Source organism: Bufo gargarizans, chromosome 2 (assembly GCF_014858855.1).
Source record: "Bufo gargarizans isolate SCDJY-AF-19 chromosome 2, ASM1485885v1, whole genome shotgun sequence".
Classification (NCBI taxonomy): Eukaryota; Metazoa; Chordata; class Amphibia; order Anura; family Bufonidae; genus Bufo; species Bufo gargarizans.
In genome coordinates this window covers 402132721-402155019 of record NC_058081.1, presented here as the reverse complement: position 1 = coordinate 402155019, position 22299 = coordinate 402132721, and positions in this window count along the sequence as shown.

Below are 22299 nucleotides of genomic sequence, written 5' to 3'. Positions count from 1 at the left end.
AGCAGCAACCACTCGTCGGTCTGTTGTTCTATACCCCGCCACAACTCCTGTGCGGTGTGGGGCCTGTCCCCCAAACATATGAGTTTCAGAATGGCCTGCTGACGTTTACCCCGGGCAGTGCTGAAGTTGGTGGTGAAGGTGTGTGGCTGACTGGATGAGCAGGTGGAAGAAGAGGAGGAGGAAGCCGAGAAGGAGGAGGTGGCAACAGGAGGCAAAGAATGTTGCCCTGCGATCCTTGGCGGCGGAAGGACGTGCGCCAAACAGCTCTCCGCCTGGGGCCCAGCTGCCACTACATTTACCCAGTGTGCAGTTAGGGAGATATAGCGTCCCTGGCCGTGCTTACTGGTCCACGTATCTGTGGTTAGGTGGACCTTGCTACAGATGGCGTTGCGCAGTGCACACTTGATTTTATCGGATACTTGGTTGTGCAGGGAAGGCACGGCTCTCTTGGAGAAGTAGTGGCGGCTGGGAACAACATACTGTGGGACAGCAAGCGACATGAGCTGTTTGAAGCTGTCTGTGTCCACCAGCCTAAATGACAGCATTTCATAGGCCAGTAGTTTAGAAATGCTGGCATTCAGGGCCAGGGATCGATGGTGGCTAGGTGGGAATTTACGCTTACTCTCAAATGTTTGTGAGATGGAGAGCTGAACGCTGTCGTGTGACATGGTTGAGACGCTTGGTGACGAAGGTGGTGGTGGTGGTGTTGGTGGTACATCCCCTGTTTGCTGGGCGGCAGGTGCCAACGTTCCTCCAGAGGCGGAGGAAGAGGCCGAGGCGGCAGCAGCAGAAGAGGCCGAGGCGGCAGCAGCAGAAGAGGTAGCAGGGGGAGCCTGAGTGACTTCCTTGGTTTTAAGGTGTTTACTCCACTGCAGTTCATGCTTTGCATGCAGGTGCCTGGTCATGCAGGTTGTGCTCAGGTTCAGAACGTTAATGCCTCGCTTCAGGCTCTGATGGCACAGCGTGCAACCCACTCGGGTCTTGTTGTCAGCACATTGTTTGAAGAAGTGCCATGCCAGGGAACTCCTTGAAGCTGCCTTTGGGGTGCTCGGTCCCAGATGGCGGCGGTCAGTAGCAGGCGGAGTCTTTTGGCGGCGGGTGTTCTGCTTTTGCCCACTGCTCCCTCTTTTGCTACGCTGTTGGCTCGGTCTCACCACTGCCTCTTCCTCCGAACTGTGAAAGTCAGTGGCACGACCTTCATTCCTTGTGGGGTCTAGGACCTCATCGTCCCCTGCATCGTCTTCCACCCAGTCTTGATCCCTGACCTCCTGTTCAGTCTGCACACTGCAGAAAGACACAGCAGTTGGCACCTGTGTTTCGTCATCATCAGGAAACATAAGTGGTTGTGCGTCAGTGCATTCTATGTCTTTCACCGCTGGGGAAGGGCTAGGTGGATGCCCTTGGGAAACCCTGCCAGCAGAGTCTTCAAACAGCATAAGAGACTGCTGCATAACTTGAGGCTGAGACAGTTTCCCTGGTATGCATGGGGATGATGTGACAGACTGATGGGGTTGGTTTTCAGGCGCCATCTGTGCGCTTTCTGCAGAAGACTGGGTGGGAGATAATGTGAACGTGCTGGATCCACTGTCGGCCACCCAATTGACTAATGCCTGTACCTGCTCAGGCCTTACCATCCTTAGAACGGCATTGGGCCCCACCATATATCGCTGTAAATTCTGGCGGCTACTGGGACCTGAGGTAGTTGGTACACTAGGACGTGTGGATGTGGCAGAACGGCTACGTCCTCTCCCAGCACCTGAGGGTCCACTAACACCACCACAACCATGTCCACGTCCGCGTCCCTTACTAGATGTTTTCCTCATTGTTATGGTTCACCACAACAACAAAAATATTATTTGACCCAATGTATTGTATTCAAATATAGCTGAATATAAATTTGAGGCCTAGTATTTAGGCGCTGGGCGACCTGATATAGCAGAAACCACTAAATTATGAAATTGCTAAATTGGGAATTGTATTTCAACCCAGAACAAAAAATTTGCTTTGACGGACACTAAATAACTTGCCCATCCACAACAGCACAGCGTTAATGACAGATTTAGCGGGATATAAATTTGAGGCCTAGTATTTAGGCGCTGGGTGACCGGTATGGATTTACTAACAGAATTAGACTTGGAAATGCACAGTAGCGTGTGTGTGAAGTTATTCTGAATGACACTATGTGCACCTTGAATATTATATACCCTTTTAGGGATAGATTTCAAATAGCTCTGATATAGCAGAAACCACTAAATTATGAAATTGCTAAATTGGGAATTGTATTTCAACCCAGAACAAAAAATGTGCTTTGATGGACACTAAATAACTTGCCCATCCACAACAGGACAGCGGTAATGAGAGATTTAGCGGGATATAAATTTGAGGCCTAGTATTTAGGCGCTGGGCGACCGGTATGGATTTACTAACAGAATTAGACTTGGAAATGCACAGTAGCGTGTGTGTGAAGTTATTCTGAATGACCTTATGTGCACCTTGAATATTATATACCCTTTTAGGGATAGATTTCAAATAGCTCTGATATAGCAGAAACCACTAAATTATGAAATTGCTAAATTGGGAATTGTATTTCAACCCAGAACAAAAAATGTGCTTTGACGGACACTAAAAAACTTGCCCACCCACAACAGGACAGCGGTAACGACGGATTTAGCGGGATATAAATTTGAGGCCTGGTATTTAGGCGCTGGGTGACCGGTATGGATTTACTAACAGAATTAGACTTGGAAATGCACAGTAGCATGTGTGTGAAGTTATTCTGAATGACCCTATGTGCACCTTGAATATTATATACCCTTTTAGGGATAGATTTCAAATAGCTCTGATATAGCAGAAACCACTAAATTATGAAATTGCTAAATTGGGAATTGTATTTCAACCCAGAACAAAAAATGTGCTTTGACGGACACTAAAAAACTTGCCCATTCACAACAGGACAGCGGTAACGACGGATTTAGCGGGATATAAATTTGAGGCCTGATATTTAGGCGCTGGGTGACCGGTATGGATTTACTAACAGAATTAGACTTGGAAATGCACAGTAGCATGTGTGTGAAGTTATTCTGAATGACCCTATGTGCACCTTGAATATTATATACCCTTTTAGGGATAGATTTCAAATAGCTCTGATATAGCAGAGACCACTAAATTATGAAATTGCTAAATTGGGAATTGTATTTCAACCCAGAACAAAAAATGTGCTTTGACGGACACTAAATAACTTGCCCATCCACAACAGGACAGCGGTAACGACAGATTTAGCGGGATATAAATTTGAGGCCTAGTATTTAGGTGCTGGGTGACCGGTATGGATTTACTAACAGAATTAGACTTGGAAATGCACAGTAGCGTGTGTGTGAAGTTATTCTGAATGACCCTATGTGCACCTTGAATATTATATACCCTTTTAGGGATAGATTTCAAATAGCTCTGATATAGCAGAAACCACTAAATTATGAAATTGCTAAATTGGGAATTGTATTTCAACCCAGAACAAAAAATGTGCTTTGACGGACACTAAAAAACTTGCCCATCCACAACAGGACAGCGGTAACGACGGATTTAGCGGGATATAAATTTGAGGCCTAGTATTTAGGCGCTGGGTGACCGGTATGTATTTACTAACAGAATTAGACTTGGAAATGCACAGTAGCATGTGTGTGAAGTTATTCTGAATGACCCTATGTGCACCTTGAATATTATATACCCTTTTAGGGATAGATTTCAAATAGCTCTGATATAGCAGAAACCACTAAATTATGAAATTGCTAAATTGGGAATTGTATTTCAACCCAGAACAAAAAATGTGCTTTGACGGACACTAAATAACTTGCCCATCCACAACAGGACAGCGATAACGACAGATTTAGCGGGGTATAAATTTGAGGCCTAGTTTTTAGGTGCTGGGTGACCGGTATGGATTTACTAACAGAATTAGACTTGGAAATGCACAGTAGCGTGTGTGTGAAGTTATTCTGAATGACACTATGTGCACCTTGAATATTATATACCTTTTTAGGGATAGATTTCAAATAGCTCTGATATAGCAGAAACCACTAAATTATGAAATTGCTAAATTTGGAATTGTATTTCAACCCAGAACAAAAAATGTGCTTTGACGGACACTAAAAAACTTGCCCATCCACAACAGGACAGCGGTAACGACAGATTTAGCGGGATATAAATTTGAGGCCTAGTATTTAGGCGCTGGGTGACCGGTATGGATTTACTAACCGAATTAGACTTGGAAATGCAGCTTGCCCCTGATGTAGTATATGGCCAAAAAATGAACAGACTATTGCTGGTTAAATGCACTTGGTGTGACAGCTTGACCAACCACACTACTGAGGGTTAAATGCACTTGGTGACCGGCGCAGCTTGCCCCTGATGTAGTATATGGCCAAAAAATGAACAGACTATTGCTGGTTAAATGCACTTGGTGTGACAGCTTCACCCTGATGTAGGCTTTAGCCAAAAAACAACCACACCATTGAGGGTTAAATGCACTTGGTGACAGGCACAGCTTGCCCCTGATGTAGTATATGGCCAAAAAATAAACAGACTATTGCTGGTTAAATGCACTTGGTGTGACAGCTTGACCAACCACACTACTGAGGGTTAAATGCACTTGGTGACGGGCGCAGCTTCCCCCTGATGTAGTATATGGCCAAAAAATAAACAGACTATTGCTGGTTAAATGCACTTGGTGTGACAGCTTCACCCTGATGTAGGCTTTAGCCAAAAAACAACCACACCATTGAGGGTTAAATGCACTTGGTCGCAGCTTGGATGCACTTGGTCGCAGCACTGCACAAGACACAAAATGGCCGCCGATCACCCCAGAAAAAAGTGACTGACAAACGGTCTGGGCAGCCTAAAAACAGTGAGCAATTGAATTTCAGCAGCTCAATGATCCACAGCTGCAGATCGATCGATTAATCAAGTCCTTTGGAGAAGTTAATCTGCCTAATCTCGCCCTACTGTCGCAGCCGCAACCTCTCCCTACGCTAATCAGAGCAGAGTGACGGGCGGTGCTATGTGACTCCAGCTTAAATAGAGGCTGGGTCACATGGTGCTCTGGCCAATCACAGCCAGGCCAATAGTAGGCATGGCTGTGACGGCCTCTTGGGGCAAGTAGTATGACGCTTGTTGATTGGCTGCTTTGCAGCCTTTCAAAAAGCGGCAAGAAAGCGTCACAAAAGCGCCAAGAAAGCGACGAACACCGAACCCGGACTTATACAGTTCGAGTTCGCTCATCCCTACCCCCGTGTCATTGATCACCCCCCTGTAAGTCTCCATTCAGACGTCCGTATGTGTTTTGCGGATCCGATCCATGGATCCGTTGATCCGTAAAACACATACAGACATCTGAATGGAGCCTGACAGGGGGGTGATCAATGACAGGGGGGTGATCAGGGAGTCTATATGGGGTGATCAGGGGTTAATAAGTGACAGGGGGGGTGTAGTGTGGTGCTTGGTGCTACTTTACTTCACAGGAAATCTCCGGCGCGTCCAGGAGGAATAACAGAGCCGCCGCCAGGACGCGATCCTGCGTACGGCGGTCCTGCGGCGGTTAATGAGACTCTCTCTAATATAATCCTCCATGGCCTTGTGTTCGGGCTGTATAGTATATATAGGTAAAAAAAATCCAGATCAAAATCATGTGACCCAATCAGATGATTGGGTCACCAAAATAACATACAATACAATTAAAAAAGTGCATACAATGTATACAATATATGATACATAGTAAAGACATGGTCATGTATATCAATTGTGATATATATATATATATATATATATATATATATATATCTTGTAATATACTTATGCTAAAAAAATCATGCAATTTAAATCATATCCAGTGCTGACCATGTCAGGTGATAGACCATAACCTAAAATACAGGGGGAGGAGCCAAAGAGAAAGTGCAAACATACCAGTCGAGTAAGGCACACAATCCATACACCATCTCAGCGTTGTGCACATCCTACTGAACCTGCTCAGAGGAGTGCCAGTCAGGTAGTGTGCAAGCAGCTGAGAACGCCATGCGTCAGAGGCAATTGTTGGCGCATGCGCATTTCCGAGCTACCGCTCCGATTACCATCTTGGTGTGTGAGATATTCCGCGCATGCCCGGTATGATCCAGGCACACAATCGCCATTTTGACTATTGGTAAAATATATATATATTTTTTTTTTGCTGTCATTTCAGGAAAAATAGATTTATTACCACAAATCGTGAGGAAATTCGGCTTTATTGTAAAAAGAAAAACATTTTTTTCCTGAAATTTAATTCAAAGTCAATTTGTTTGGCTTCGATTCGTTAAATAATAATAATAATACATTAATTATCCTCATAGTTAGGGTCCATTCACACGTCCGTTTTTTCTTTCCTGATCTGTTCCGTTTTTTGCGGAACAGATCAGTACCAGATCAGGACCCATTCATTTTCAATGGGTCCTGGAAAAAATCGGACAGCATAATGTGTGCTGTCTGTTTCCGTTGTTCCATTCCGCATGTCCGTTTAAATATAAAATATGTCCTATTATGTTCCTGAAAAATCGGATCCTGGTACAATGCAAAGTCAATGGTTCCGCAAAAAACGGAAGACATTCGGATGTCATTCCGTATGTCTTCCGTTTTTTGCGGAATCCGTTCCTGGAAACACATAGGAATTTTTTTTTTTTTTTTTTCAAAGAACTCTAAACAACTTTATTTGATTATTGAAATGTATACATGTTTCCGTTTTTTGCGGATCCGCAAAAAACGGATGACATACGGAAACATTTTCAGGAACAACGGATCCGCAAAAAACGGACTGAAATTCGGATTATAGAAAAATACTGACGTGTGAATGTAGCCTTAATAGATGCAAGGCAGCATATCTCTAAACAGACATTACACATTTGTGTTTCTAAATAAACCAGAGAAACTTGTTCTTCTCAACAGTGAATAAACGTTCACAACTTACACTTTGCAGGAATCACTGTGGTATTGTAAAATGACCTTACTGTGTGTCCCAGCTGTTGGACAATGCCTTTTCATTTTTAACTTGTCAGTTGTTACTCCCTTGTCTGTAGTTAATGATACCAGACCCACTTTGTGTAAATGTGGTGCAGGTGTAGTAAATTTCTAAGTGTTTTGCCATTAATTCTCGGCGCCCTCACATGAGAGAGAAGATGAAGTATGTTGTTTTACTACAAGCCTTCCTGTTGATAACAAGTCAGATTGCATGAGCATTAACTACTAGTCACATATTTACTTCTGTTTTCAAATAAACTGGAACAAAGCCATGTAAGCATGTTCAGGAAATTAATTTAATGAGCATGGAAGTCATTGTTAGCATTTAATTTGTTTACGCAAACAATATTATTTAGCAGAGAATTATTAATACAGTATTTAATGCTAATCTAGTGGAAATTAAAATCTAGACTTACATAGAGTATGTCAAAATTATGATTACTTGATATAAGAAATTATGATTCATATTTTAAAAAGAAACTGAAGCTAATTGTACTTGTACTTCTACTGGGTGTGGAGTGCATGCACGGGTCTTCTGCAAAGTGTCTTCATCGTTAAGTGTCATGCAGTTAAACATAGCATGGATCTAACAGCCATCTCTCATATCTTCAACAGGTACAATAACTCTGCTTGCTTCATCATCATCATCCCCTCCTGCTCTATCATCTACACTCTTATGGTACAATAACTGTGCTAGTTGTATATAATGTCTTGCACCATCTTCAAACATTTGCTGATATTCTGTTTAGGACTGTTTTGATCACTCAATGCAGATTGTATCTGTAGTTACAATGTGTAATATTTAGTGTGTAGCTGGAGACAGCCATGGTCCTAGATTTGTTTATTTTTCTTTGAAGAGTTCCTCCTCTTCTGATGCAGATCAGCTTGTTAATTAGCCCAAACCAGCTGACTTCCCATAGCTCCCTTCATACTCAGTCCTATAAATGTAGACACAGCTTTAGGGGTGCACTGGGTGTGGGGTGCATGCATGGGTCTTCATCGTAAGTGTCATGCAGTTAAACATGGCAGTTAGACGGGGCAGGAGACAGGTAGGTTATCAGTACTACACATCCTCACACTTTTCCTCAACTATGTGCCTCGTCTCTATGTCCCTTTTTATATGTGCTTTTTATCTCCACATTTATCACTCTGTTCCTCCTCCATTACCTTCCATCAACATCTGCCCCTCTCTCCTCCACTCCCCCATGTACAGCTCCCATGCTCTTTTCACCTTCCTTAATCAATTGAAACCATCGTGACTCATGGTGCAGCACAACAAGCTCTACCACAAATCCTACAACCATTTGCTTTTCCTCTCTTTACTTTTACTTCTTATTTCAGCGGATATCTCTCCTAACCCTGGCCCACCCTGTCCCCATATTAACCCCTCCCCCATCTCTCACAGAAACTTTGCAAACCTTATCAAAATTTGTTGTCCACCTTCTTTCCCCTCTTTTAACTGTGCGCTCTGGAATTCACGGTCAGTCTGCAACAAGCTCCACTACATTCAAAACTTTTTTTTAATTAACTCTCTTAACCTGCTGGCCCTCACTGAAACCTGGATTCAGGAATCTGACACGGCTTCCCCTGCTGCTCTCTCCTATAGCGGCCTATACTTGCCCCATACACCCAGACCTGAGAACAGACATGGTGGTAGAGTTGGCATTATCCTGTCCCCACAATGTACTTTCCAGGTCATCCCCCCAGTTCCATCACTTTCATTCCCTTCTTTCGAGGTTCACACCCTCAGGCTCTTTCATCCCCTCTCCATCAGAGTAGCAGTTGTATACCATCCCCCTGGCTCACTCACCCAGTTCCATCACTTTGCTGCCTGCCTTCCACACTTCCTGTCCTCAGAAATACCAACCCTTATCTTGGGAGACTTCTACATCCCCATAAACTGCCCCATTTCCCCATCTGATTCCCAGCTTCTCTCCCTAACCTCCTCTCTTGGCCTCTCTCAACTCTCTAACTCTCAGACACACAAAGACGGTAACACACTTGACTTGGTTTTCTACCAGCTCTGCTCAATCTCCAACTTTAATAACTCTCCTCTCCCGCTTTCTGACCACGATATCTTATCCTTCACTCTCACAAATCTTCACCCATCCCAGCACTCCCCTACCTATTACATGCACATATACATACAGGCCATCGACCCTCAAACACTTACAGACACTCTACATGCATCATTGTCACCAATCTCTACCTTTTCCTGCCCCGATAAGGCTGTAAATCACTACAATGTCACCCTAAGACACACCCTGGACAAAGTAGCCACCCTACCCTCAGAACCTTCAAACGCAGACCAAAGCAACCCTGGCTAACACCGCAAACTCGCTTCCTCCAGCGTTTCTCCAGGAGTGCTGAACGCCTATGGAGGAAAACTAGCACACCCGAGAATTTCCTCCATTACAAATTTATGCTACGGACCTATAACTCTGCCATCAACCTCGCTAAACAGACTTACTTCACCACTCTCCAATTTTGGACCAGTCTCCAATCTTCCCTTCATCTCTAAACTCCTGGAGCGTCTGGTCTACTCTCGCCTTACCCACTCTCTGATCACTCTTACAATCTGGTTTCCGCCCCCTGCATTCGACAGAACCTGCCCTCACCAAAGTGACAAATGACCTCCTGACAGCAAAATGCAACCGTAACTACTCTCTGCTCATTCTCCTTGACGTCTCTGCAGCTTTTGACACTGTAAACCACCATCTGCTACACGTCATGCTCCAATCCATCGGTCTAAAAGGACACAGCCCTCTCCTGGTGTTCTTCCTATCTCTCTGGTTGCTCTTTCAGTGTATCATTGGCTGGCTCCACTTCCTCACCTCTCCCCCTCGCTGTTGGAGTTCCTTAGGGTTCAGTCCGAGGCCCTCTTCTCCCTGTACACAGCACCAACTGGACAGACCATCAGCATATTTGGTTTCAAGTACCATCTCTATGCTGATGACACACAACTATACACTTCATCCCCTCACATCACAACTGCTGTATTACAGAACACCAGTGACTGTCTCTCTGCCATCTCTAACATTATGTCCTCTCTCTTTCAAAAACTGAACATCTAGTTCTCTCCATCTACTAACCTACCCAAACCTGATGTCTGCCTCTCGGTGTGCAACAGAGTCATCACTCCTAAACAGCACGCCCGCTGTCTCGGGGTGACTTTTGACACTGATCTTTCTTTCACCCACTATATTCAATATCTCTCCCGCTCATGTCGCCTGAAACTAAAAAAACATCTCTAGTGTCCGCCCCTTTCTCACTATGAAAACAACTAAAACTCTTATTGTTGCCCTGATGCACTCCTGCCTTGATTACTGCAACTCCCTATTAATTGGCCTCCCCCTCAACACACTGTCCCCTCTCCAATCTATTCTTAATGCAGCAGCCAGGGTACCCTATCTGTCCAACCGCTACTCTCATGCCTCTGCCCTGTGTCAGTTATCGCACTGGCTACCCATACACTATAGAATCCTATTTAAACTGCTTGTTCTCACCCGCAAAGCCCTCCACAGTGCTGCACCACCCTACATCTCTTCCTTCATCTCTGTCTACCACTCTACCCGTGCTCTCCGCTTATCCAATGACTTATGACTGACTTCCACAAAAATCTGAACCTCTCTCTCCCGGCTCCAAGATTTCTCCCAAGCTGTACCGGATCTCTGGAATGCCCTACCCCAAGAAAATGAGGCTTAATCACAACATGCACAGTTTTAAGCATTTGCTAAAAATACATCTTTTCAGGGTGGCCTATCACCTCCCTTGATCTAACCCATAGCCTTTTTATCATTCCCTGAAGCTGAGCCTCCACTGCACTTTGTATATTCGCTGCTGACCTCATAGCTCATGTGGCTTTATATCTGCTCCTCTGCTCTCCCAAGATGGCTGGACTATCGTACATAACAAGCACTTCTATCTTTTGTGTCATCCCTATCCCCTCATACATTGTTCTTGCGAGCAGGGCCCTTATTCATCTTGTTGTAATAATCGACTTGTCTGGTGCTATGTTATTTATGACTGTTTGTACATGAACCCCTGAGATGGAAGGCGCTGCGGAATATGTTGGCGCTATATAAATAAAGATTATTATAAATGCAAGTGTTAAATACTGCTGTTATTAAAAAAAAAACACCCATTTTGGCAAAATACTAAATTTGTGGCCTTTGCTGCATCTGTCAGTGTGAAATACAAGCTTGAAATACTGCAACAATTTTCTGTGTTTAAAAAAAACAAACTATTTTTGGCAATTCCCTACATCTGGGGCCTTTGCAGCATTTGTCAGTGTGAAATACGAGCGTTATATACTGCTGTTATATTCTGTTATGAAAAAAAAAAAAAGATTTTGGTCAAAATACTAGATTTGCGGCCTTTGCTGTATCTGTCAGAGTGAAATACAAGTGTTATATACTGCTGTTATATTCTGTTATTAAAAAAACACCCATTTTGGGCAAAATACAAATGTTGTGGCCTTTGCTACATCTGGCAGTGGTGCTTCTGGTGGAGGTCTTGTTGCAGGAAAAGGACGTAATTGATATGTGCCAGCAACACGCACAAGTGAAACACCTTCCTCAGGTAAGATTAGAAGACAAAACCTTCAGCGTTATTTGGTCGGGACTAATGCGGCTCTACGAATAGTGAGGCCAGAACAAGTACAGGCAATAGTAGATTGGGATGCTGACAGTGCCTCCAGTTCCTTGACATTCTTTCTCCATTGTCTCCCACCAAGTCTCCTGCTGAAAGATCAGAGTTGGCACCTGCAGCCGATGTCCATCAGTCTTTCAACTCACCCATATGCAAATCAGCCAAGCAGTCTGAGCCCCAAGTCATGCAGCAGTCTCTTCTGCTTTTTGATGACTTTGCTAGCAGGGTTTCTCAGGGCCATTCACATAGCCATGCCGCAGAAGTGGAAGAGATTGAGTGCACCAATGCCCAACCACTTATCTTTCAAGATGAGTACATGGGAGGACCATCGCAGCACGTCTCGGGTGATGACGAAATACAGGTGCCAACTGCTGGGGCTTTCAGCAGTGTGCAGACCAATAAGGAGCACAGGGGTGAAGACTGGGTGGAAGATGATGTGGAAGACGATGAAGTCCTCGATCCCACATGGAATCAAGGTCATGCGAATGACCTGTGTAGTTCGGAGAAAGAGACGGTGGTCGCACAGAGCCACCAGCACAGCAGTAGAGGGATAAGGGTGCAAAAGTGGAGTGGCCGCCCCCCCTAGACAGTACGCCTGCTACTGCCCAATGCGGCAAGGGATCTAGCACACCAAAGCCAGCTACAAGGAGTTCCTTGGCGTGGCAGTTCTTCAGACAATGTGCTGACGACAAGACATGAGTGATTTACACTCTGTGCAATCAGAGCCTGAAGCAAGGCATAAACGTTCTCAACCTGTGGACAGCGTTCATGACCAGGCATCTAAGTGCAAAGCACGAGCTGCAGTGGAGTAGACACCTCAAAAACCAAGAAAGGTCTCTGGCTCCTCGTGCTTCCTCTTCTGCTGCAGTCTTGGCCTCTTCATCCACCTCTGGAGTGACAGTGCCACCTGCCACCCCGCAAACAGTGGATCTGCCAGCAGCACCACCACCTGGGTCACCAAGTATCTCCACAATATCCCATGAAAGCGTTCAGCTCTTCATCTCCCAAACACTGGAGCGGAAGAGGAAGTACCCCCCTACCCACCTGCGATCCCTAGTCCTGAATGCCAGCATTTCAAAATGACTGGCTTTTGAGATGCTGTCATTCCGTTTGGTGGAGATGGAGAGTTTTAAAAGCCTTATGGCAGGGGCTATCCTACAGTATGTCATGCCCAGCAGCCACTTATTTTCCAGGTGAACCATCCTTTCCCTGCACAACCAAGTGGGGGACAAAATCAGGTGTGCACTGCGCAACACCATCTGTGGCAAGGTCCACCTAACTATGGATACGTGGAACAGTCAGGGACGTTATATCTCCATAACAGCACACTGGCTTAATGCAGAGGCGGCTGGGCCTGAGGCGGATAGCAGTTTGGTGCATGTCCTTCCACCACTGAGGATTGCAGGGCACTTCTCTTGCTTCCTACTCTGCTTCCTCATCCTCTACCACCTCCTAATCCGGTCAGCGTAACACTTTCACCATCAACTTCAGCACAGCCAGGGGTAAACGACAGCAGGCAGTTTTGAAACTTATCTGTTTGGGGGACAAACCCCACACCGCACAGGAACTGTGGACGGGCATGGAACAACAGACCGATTAGTGGTTGGTGCAAGTGAGCCTCAAGCCCGGCCTTGTGGTGTGCGATAATGGGTGAAATCTCGTAGCAGCTCTGGGACTAGCCGGTTTGATGCACATCCCTTGCCTGGCGCATGTGCTGAATTTGGTGGTGCAGAGGTTCCTTAAAAATTACCCCAATATGTCAGAGCTGCTGCAGAAAGTGCGGGACGTCTGTGCGCACTTTCGGTGTTCTCACCCTGCTGCTGCCTGTCAGCGCTGCAGTGTAACTTCGGCCTTTCCGCTCACCGCCTCATATGCGACATGCCCACAAGGTTGAACTCAACCTTGCACATGGTGGCCAGACTGTGCGAGCAGCTGCAGGCGATAGTGGAGTTTCAGCTGTAGCACGCACTGTTGAGTCGCTCGGCGGAACAGCACCACTTCACCACCAATGACTGGGCCTCCAAGCGAGACAGGTGTGCCTTGTTGAGCTGTTTTGAGTACTCCGCCAACATGGTCAGTGCCGATGACGCCATTCTCAGCGTTACTATCCCACTTCTATGCCTCCTTGAAAAAATGCTCCTGGCGATGATGGAAGAGAATGTGGCGCAGGAGGAATATCAGGCCAGTCATTCACAAGTGGCTCTAAGAGTAGGTTCCTGCATCCACAAACGCCAGGTACACAATTGTCCATCCAGGGCACAGTTCTGGAGGATGAGGAGGTGGAGGATTAGGATGAGGAGATGGAGGAGGAGGAACCATGTTCACAGCAGGGTGGCACCCAAACCAGCTCATGGCCATCACTGGTGCGTGGCTGGGGGGATGCAGAGAACACAGACAATACACCTCCCACAGAGGACAGCTTGTTGTTGCCTCTGGGCAGCCTGGCACACAAAGTAACATAGTAACATAGTACATAAAGCCGAACAAATATTTGTCCATCCAGTTCTTCCTGTCATCCTGCAAGTTGATCCAGAGAAAGGCAAAAAAAAAACGGAGGTAGAAGCCAATTTTCCCCACTTTAGGGGAATACAAAATTCTTTCCCTACTCCAATCAGGCAATCAGAATAACTCCCTGGATCAACAACCCCTCTCTAGTAGCTATAGCCTGTAATATTATTACACTCCAGAAATACATCCAGGCCCCTCTTGAATTCCTTTTGTTGTACTCACCATCACCACCTCCTCAGGCAGAGAGTTTCATAGTCTCACTGCTCTTACCTTAAAGAATCCTCTTCTATGTTTGTGTACAAACCTTCTTTCCTCCAGACACAGAGGATGTCCCCTCGTCACAGTCACAGGCCTGGGGATAAATAGATGATGAAATAGATCTCTGTACTGACCCCTGATATATTTATGCATAGTAATTAGATCTCCCCTCAGTCGTCTTTTTTTCTAAAGTGAATAACCCTAATTTTGATAATCTTTCAGGGTACTGTAGATGCCCCATTACAGTTATTACTTTACTCCTCTGGACACTCTCCAGCTCTGCTATGTCTGCCTTGTTCACAGGAGCCCAGAACTGTACACAGTACTCCATGTGTGGTCTGACTAGCGATTTGTAAAGTGGTAGGACTATGTTCTTATCACGGGCATCTATGCCCATTTTGATGCAACCCATTATCTTATTGGCCTTGGCAGCAGCTGCCTGACAGTGGTTTTTACAGCTTAGTTTGCTGTTTATTAAAATTCCTAGATCCTTTTCCATGTCAGTGTTACCAAGTGTTTTATTAATTAGTATGTACGGGTGACTTGAATTATTCCTTCCCATGTCCATAACCTTACATTTGTCAGTGTTAAACCTCATCTGCCACTTATCAGCCCAAGCCTCCAATCTATACAGATTCCTATGTAGCAGTATACTGTCCTCTTCATTGTTAATTTCTTTGCACAGTTTAGTGTCATCTGTGAATATTGAACTTTTCTATACAAGCCTTCTACAAGATCATTAATAAATATATTGAAGAAAATAGGGCCCAATTCTGACCCCTGAAGTACCCCACTAGTGACAGTGACCCAATCTGAGTGTGTACCGTTAATAACCACCCTCTGTTTTCTATCATTGAGCCAGTTACTTACCCACATAGACATTTTCGCCCAGTTTGAGCATTCTCATTTTATATACTAACCTTTTGTGTGGTACAGTGTCAAATGCTTTGGAGAAGTCCAGATATACGACATCCATTGATTCGCCGCTGTCAAGTCTAGAACTTACCTCCTCATAAAAACTGATTAAATTAGATTGGCATGGCCGATCCCTCATGAGGCCATGCTGATATGGCATTATTTGCTTATTTCCATTGAAATGCTCTAAGATAGCATCTCTTAGAAAACCTTCAAACAGTTTACCCACAACAGATGTTAAACTTACCGGCCTATAGTTTCCAGGCTCTGTTTTTGGACCCTTTTTAAATACAGGCACCACATTTGCCATGTACCAATCCTGTGGAAAATTCCCTGTCAGTATAGAGTCCGTAAATATCAGAAATAAGAATCTATGACATTACTTAATTCCTTTAGGGGACAGGGGTGTATGCCATCCGGTCCTGGCGATTTGTCTATTTTAATCTTTTTAAGTCGCTTTTGAACTTCTTCCTGGGTCAGACAGGACACTTTTATTGGGGAATTTATTTTTACATTCTGCATGTCAAACAGTTTATTTTCCTTAGTGAATACATTGGAGAAAAAAATATTTAACAGCTTTGCTTTCTCCTATTTGCTCTCTGCGACTCCCCCCCCCCCCGACTCTTTAACCACCTCCCGACCGCTGTACGCACCGATGCGTCCGGGAGGTGGTTGATTAGTTCCTCCTGGACGCATCGGCGCGTCCTCTCGCGAGACGCGAGATTACGTCACAGCCGGCCCGCGCATGCGCATCGCGGGCCGGCATTTCGCAGAAGAGTATTTCGTCAGCAGCCTGCCGGCCACGATCATTGGCTGGCAGGCTGCTGATTTTTAAAAAAACCAATCAGCAGCCATATAACCCCACATATTAGTAAATATGATGGGGTTATATGGCTGCTGTGCTCCTCTGGTCCTTCTTTTGGTCGGTTGGTTCCAGCAGAGGAGCAGAGGAGCACATCATTACTGTGAGTACCCACCACACCACATTTAGCCCCCAGATCACCCCAATTAACCCTTTGATCACCCCTTTTATCCCCCCCTGTCAATCACTAGTGAAAGGAAAAAAGTGATCAGTGCAAACTGTCACTTTTTTTTTTCACTGTTATTGACCGTTAGGTTTTAGGTATAGTTTAGGTCCCTTGGTTAGGTAGTTAGCGATCAGTTAGCGCCCAGCCCACCGCACCGCAGTCCGTTATTCGCTGATTAGCGTATCACTAATCAGCATTTGTACTTTTATAGTATCTGGAAGTGATCAAAACTGATCACGGTCAGATCTATAATTGTACTAGTGTCACTTTAGTTCGCCCTCCACCCAAAACGCAGTGTTTGCCCGATCAGGCCTGATCGGTCGCCCACACGTGCGTACACCCACGCCCGCCCCACCGCAGTGACAAAAAAAATTTTTTTTTTTTGATCGCTGCACATTCACTTTACACGCACTGCGGCGATAAAAAAATCAGTTTTGATATTTTTTATCAACCGCAGCAGCCTCCGGTACTTCGCTAGCCTCCCATTTGTAAGACAGGCTTGCTTTTTTTTTCTTGGGTAGTCTCAGGGAATACCCCGAAATTTAGTTGCCCACATGTCTAACAGGGGGTATTCTTCTGAAGAGGCCTACAGGCTTCTGACCCAGTCGGATGAGGAGTGGGAACCCTCATCTGATGAATCCAGCGGGTCAGAATACGAACCTGTAGAAAGCAGTGGCTCTCTGACCCAAAGTTCGGACGAGGAGGCTGAGGTCCCTGATAGCACCAGGCGTACCCGGCCCCGTGTCGCTAGACCGCAGGTTGCGCAGGATCCGCTTCAAGAGCAGCAGAGTGGGGCTGGTGCTGTCGGATTACGTGGTGAGGCATACACCAGCAGCCCAGCCCTTCCTGGACCTAGTACCAGCACTGCCGTACAACCTGGTGAAGTAGCGAGCACCAGAAGGGCAGTTGAAGCTGGTACGGTGGCACGTGCAGTAGTGACCCCGTCGCAGCCACCGCAAAGACGTGCCCGTAGAGCCCCTAGAATCCCAGAGGTGCTGGCAAACCCTGATTGGCAGTCCCCAACTTCAGCCGCACCCGTAGTTTTCCCTTTCACTGCCCAGTCTGGAGTTCGGGTTGAGACAGCTCAGATCGATTCGGCCCTGGGAGTTTTTGAGCTGTTCTTGACTGCGGAGCTTTTAGACTTAGTCGTGGCAGAGACAAACAGGTATGCCACACAATTTATCACCGCTAACCCGGAAAGCTTTTATGCCCAGCCTTTCCGGTGGAAACCAGTCCAAGTTTCCGAATTTAAAACTTTTCTGGGCCTCCTCCTCAACATGGGCCTGACAAAAAAGCATGAATTGAGGTCATATTGGTCCACAAACCCGATTCATCACATGCCCATGTTCTCTGCTGCCATGTCCAGGACACGATTTGAGGTCATCCTGCGTTTCCTGCACTTTAGCGACAACACCGCCTCCCGTCCCAGGGGCCACCCTGCTTTTGACCGGCTCCACAAAATTCGGCCCCTCATAGACCATTTCAACCAGAAATTTGCAGATTTGTATACCCCTGAGCAAAACATCTGCATAGACGAGTCCCTAATACATTTTACCGGGCGCCTTGGCTTCAAACAATACATCCCAAGCAAGCGCGCCCGGTATGGGGTCAAATTGTATAAGCTCTGTGAAAGGGCCACAGGCTATACCCACAAATTTCGGGTCTATGAGGGAAAAGATCAGACCCTGGAGCCGGTCGGTTGCCCTGACTACCTGGGGAGCAGTGGGAAGACAGTTTGGGACTTGGTGTCACCCTTATTCGGCAAGGGGTACCATCTTTATGTGGACAATTTCTACACAAGTGTGGCCCTCTTTAGGCATTTGTTTCTAGAACGGATTGGCGCCTGTGGTACCGCGCGAACTAGTCGCGCGGGCTTCCCCCAACGGCTCGTTAGCACCCGTCTTGCAAGGGGGCAGAGGGCCGCACTGTGTAACGAAGAACTGCTCGCGGTGAAATGGAGAGACAAGCGTGACGTTTACATGCTCTCCTCCATTCACGCAGACACGACAATACAAATTGAGAGAGCAACCCGTGTCATTGAAAAGCCCCTCTCAGTCCACGACTATAACCTCCACATGGGAGGGGTCGACTTCAATGACCAGATGTTGGCTCCGTATTTAGTTTCCCGACGCACCAGACGCTGGTATAAGAAGGTGTCTGTATATTTAATTCAATTGGCTCTGTACAATAGTTTTGTTCTCTACAGTAAGGCTGGGAGAACTGGATCCTTCCTCAAATTTCAGGAAGAGATCATCGCGAACCTCCTGTATCCAGGAGGTTCCGTGGCCCCATCCACCAGTGTAGTTAGCCGTCTACACGAGCGACACTTCCCCAGTGTCGTTGCTGGTACCTCAAACCGACCGCCACCCCGAAAAAAATGTCGTGTCTGTACCAGGAGTGGAATAAGGCGTGACACCCGCTATTTCTGTCCTGACTGTCCCGACCACCCTGCCCTATGCTTAGGGGAGTGTTTCCGAAAGTACCACACACAGGTACACCTAGCATAGGGATCACATCTCACCAGGATAGGCACACAGGGCTATTAGGGCCCATTCACTCACAGCTGCTGCAAACGTCTCCTTTCACATGGGACAAAGTGCATAACGCACTTCGCCACATCTTTGGGCGTTTTGCGCTTTGCACATTGACCCATGGGGAAGGAGAGGTTTGTTCTATAAAGGTAAAAAAACAAAAAACAAACAAAAAAAAAAAAAAAACAGGTATGCAAACAGGTTATTGTTTAGTTCCAAAAGTTAAAGTTACATGTTCTGTTCCAAAGTTAATAAAATTATTGCGTTGTGGCCTGGTTTTTTCTTTTTCTTTTTATTTTTTGTCTTTTTACCTTCCAGGTGGACCAACCGATCTACTAGCTGCAGCACCGATGTGCATTCTGACAGAAGCATTGCGCTGCTGTCAGATTACACGCAAGTCGGTGTATGCGGCGCTGCAAGACGGGATTTTCTCCTCTGCAGTGACAGATACGTTTGCCGAGGCATACGAGCTGAGGAGGAGGCGGCGTTCCTATGCTTTGGCAAGCACTTTGTATATATATATATATATATATATATATATATATAAAAAAATCCCGGCAATGATTTATTCATCCACATCGATTGATGCGAATGGAGAAATCTGGTTTGCCAGGGCATACGAGCTAAGTGGGTATGGATGTAGGGCGGAGCTCCTATGTCCTGGCAGACGCCTTTCCCCTCCATTTTTTTTTTTTGGCAGAGATTTTTTCATCCACATTGATCGATGCGAATGAAGAAATCTGTGCCGTTCATTTTTTTCTTTCAGCCCAGAGGCTGAACGGAAAAAAAAATCTCATTACCTGTATGCTCAATATAAGGAGAATAGCAGAAACTCCTAATGCTGGCCATACATGTAATGATTGCGGAGACCCTCAAATGCCAGGGCAGTACAAACACCCCACAACTGACCCCATTTTGGAAAGAAGACACCCCAAGGTATTTGCTGAGGGGCATATTGAGTCCATGAAAGATTGAAATTTTTGTCCTAAGTTAGCGGAAAGTGAGACTTTGTGAGAAAAAACAAAAAAAAATTGTATTTCCGCTAACTTATGCGAAAAAAAAAAAAAATTCTATGAACTTGCCAGGCCCCTCATTGGATACCTTGGGGTGTCTTCTTTCCAAAGTGGGGTCACATGTGGGGTATTTATACTGCCCTGGCTTTTTAGGGGCCCTAAAGCGTGAGAAGAAGTCTGGGATCCAAATGTCTAAAAATGCCCTCCTAAAAGGAATTTGGGCCCCTTTGCGCATCTAGTGTGACACATCTGGTATCGCCGTACTCAGAAGAAGTTGGGGAATGTGTTTTGGGGTGTCATTTTACATATACCCATGCTGGGTGAGATAAATATCTTGGTCAAATGCCAACTTTGTATAAAAAAATGGGAAAAGTTGTCTTTTGCCAACATATTTCTCTCACCCAGCATGGGTATATGTAAAATGGCACCCCAAAACACATTCCCCAACTTCTCCTGAGTACGGCGATACCAGATGTGTCACACTTCTTTGCTGCCAAGGTGGGCAAAGGGGCACATATTCCAAAGTGCACCTTTCGGATTTTGCAGGCCATTTTTTACACATTTTGATTGCAAAGTACTTCTCACACATATGGGCCCCTAAATTGCCAGGGCAGTATAACTACCCCACAAGTGACCCCATTTTGGAAAGAAGACACCCCAAGGTGTTCTGTGAGGGGCATGGCGAGTTCCTAGAATTTTTTATTTTTTGTCGCAAGTTAGTGGAATATGAGACTTTGTAAGAAAAAAAAAAAAAAAAAAAAACATCATCATTTTCCGCTAACTTGTGACAAAAAAAAATAAAATCTTGGAACTCGCAGTGCCCCTCACGGAATACCTTAGGGTGTCTTCTTTCCAAAATGGGGTCACTTGTGGCGTAGTTATACTGCCCTGGCAATTTAGGGGCCCAAATGTGTGAGAAGTACCTTGCAATCAAAATGTGTAAAAAATGCCCTGCAAAATCCGAAAGGTGCACTTTGGAATATGTGCCCCTTTGCCCACCTTGGCAGCAAAGAAGTGTGACACATCTGGTATCGCCGTACTCAGGAGAAGTTGGGGAATGTGTTTTGGGGTGTCATTTTACATATACCCATGCTGGGTGAGAAAAATATCTTGGTCAAATGCCAACTTTGTATAAAAAAATGGGAAAAGTTGTCTTTTGCCAAGATATTTCTCTCACCCAGCATGGGTATATGTAAAATGACACCCCAAAACACATTCCCCAACTTCTCCTGAGTACGGCGATACCACATGTGTGACACTTTTTTGCTGCCAAGGTGGGCAAAGGGGCGCATATTCCAAAGTGCACCTTTCGGATTTCACCGGTCATTTCTTACACATTTTGATTGCAAAGTTCTTCTCACACATTTGGGCCCCTAAATTGCCAGGGCAGTATAACTACCCCACAAGTGACCCCATTTTGGAAAGAAGACACCCCAAGGTATTCTGTGAGGGGCATGGTGAGTTCCTAGAATTTTTTATTTTTTGTCGCAAGTTAGTGGAATATGAGACTTTGTAAGGAAAAAAAATAAAATAAAAATCATCATCATTTTCCGCTAACTTGTGACAAAAAATATAAGTTCTATGAACTCACTATGCCCATCAGCGAATACCTTAGGGTGTCTACTTTCCGAAATGGGGTCATTTGTGGGGTTTTTCTACTGTTTGGGCATTGTAGAACCTCAGGAAACATGACAGGTGCTCAGAAAATCAGAGCCGTTTCAAAAAGCGGAAATTCACATTTTTGTACCATAGTTTGTAAATGCTATAACTTTTACCCAAACCATTTTTTTTTTGCCCAAACATTTTTTTTTTATCAAAGACATGTAGAACTATAAATTTAGTGAAAAATTTATATATGGATGTCGTTTTTTTTGCAAAATTTCACAGCTGAAAGTGAAAAATGTCATTTTTTTTGCAAAAAAATCGTTACATTTTGATTAATAACAAAAAAAGTAAAAATGTCAGCAGCAATAAAATACCACCAAATGAAAGCTCCATTAGTGAGAAGAAAAGGAGGTAAAATTCATTTGGGTGGTAAGTTGCATGACCGAGCGATAAACGGTGAAAGGAGTGTAGTGCCGAAGTGTAAAAAGTGCTCTGGTCATGAAGGGGGTTTCACCTAGCGGGGCTGAAGTGGTTAAAGGGCTGACACCTTCAGATTTATACTTTTTAACATTTATATAATTGAAGAACATTTTAGGGTTAGTTTTAATCTCTAGGCCTCTAGATTGGCCGCTTTTATAGTTTTTTTACATGTTCTATTTTTTTTCTTATAATTTTTCAGTGCTTCCGTACCACCCTCCTGTTTTACTGATTTACATGCTTTTTTTGTAATTTATTGCTTTCTTTACAGTTCTA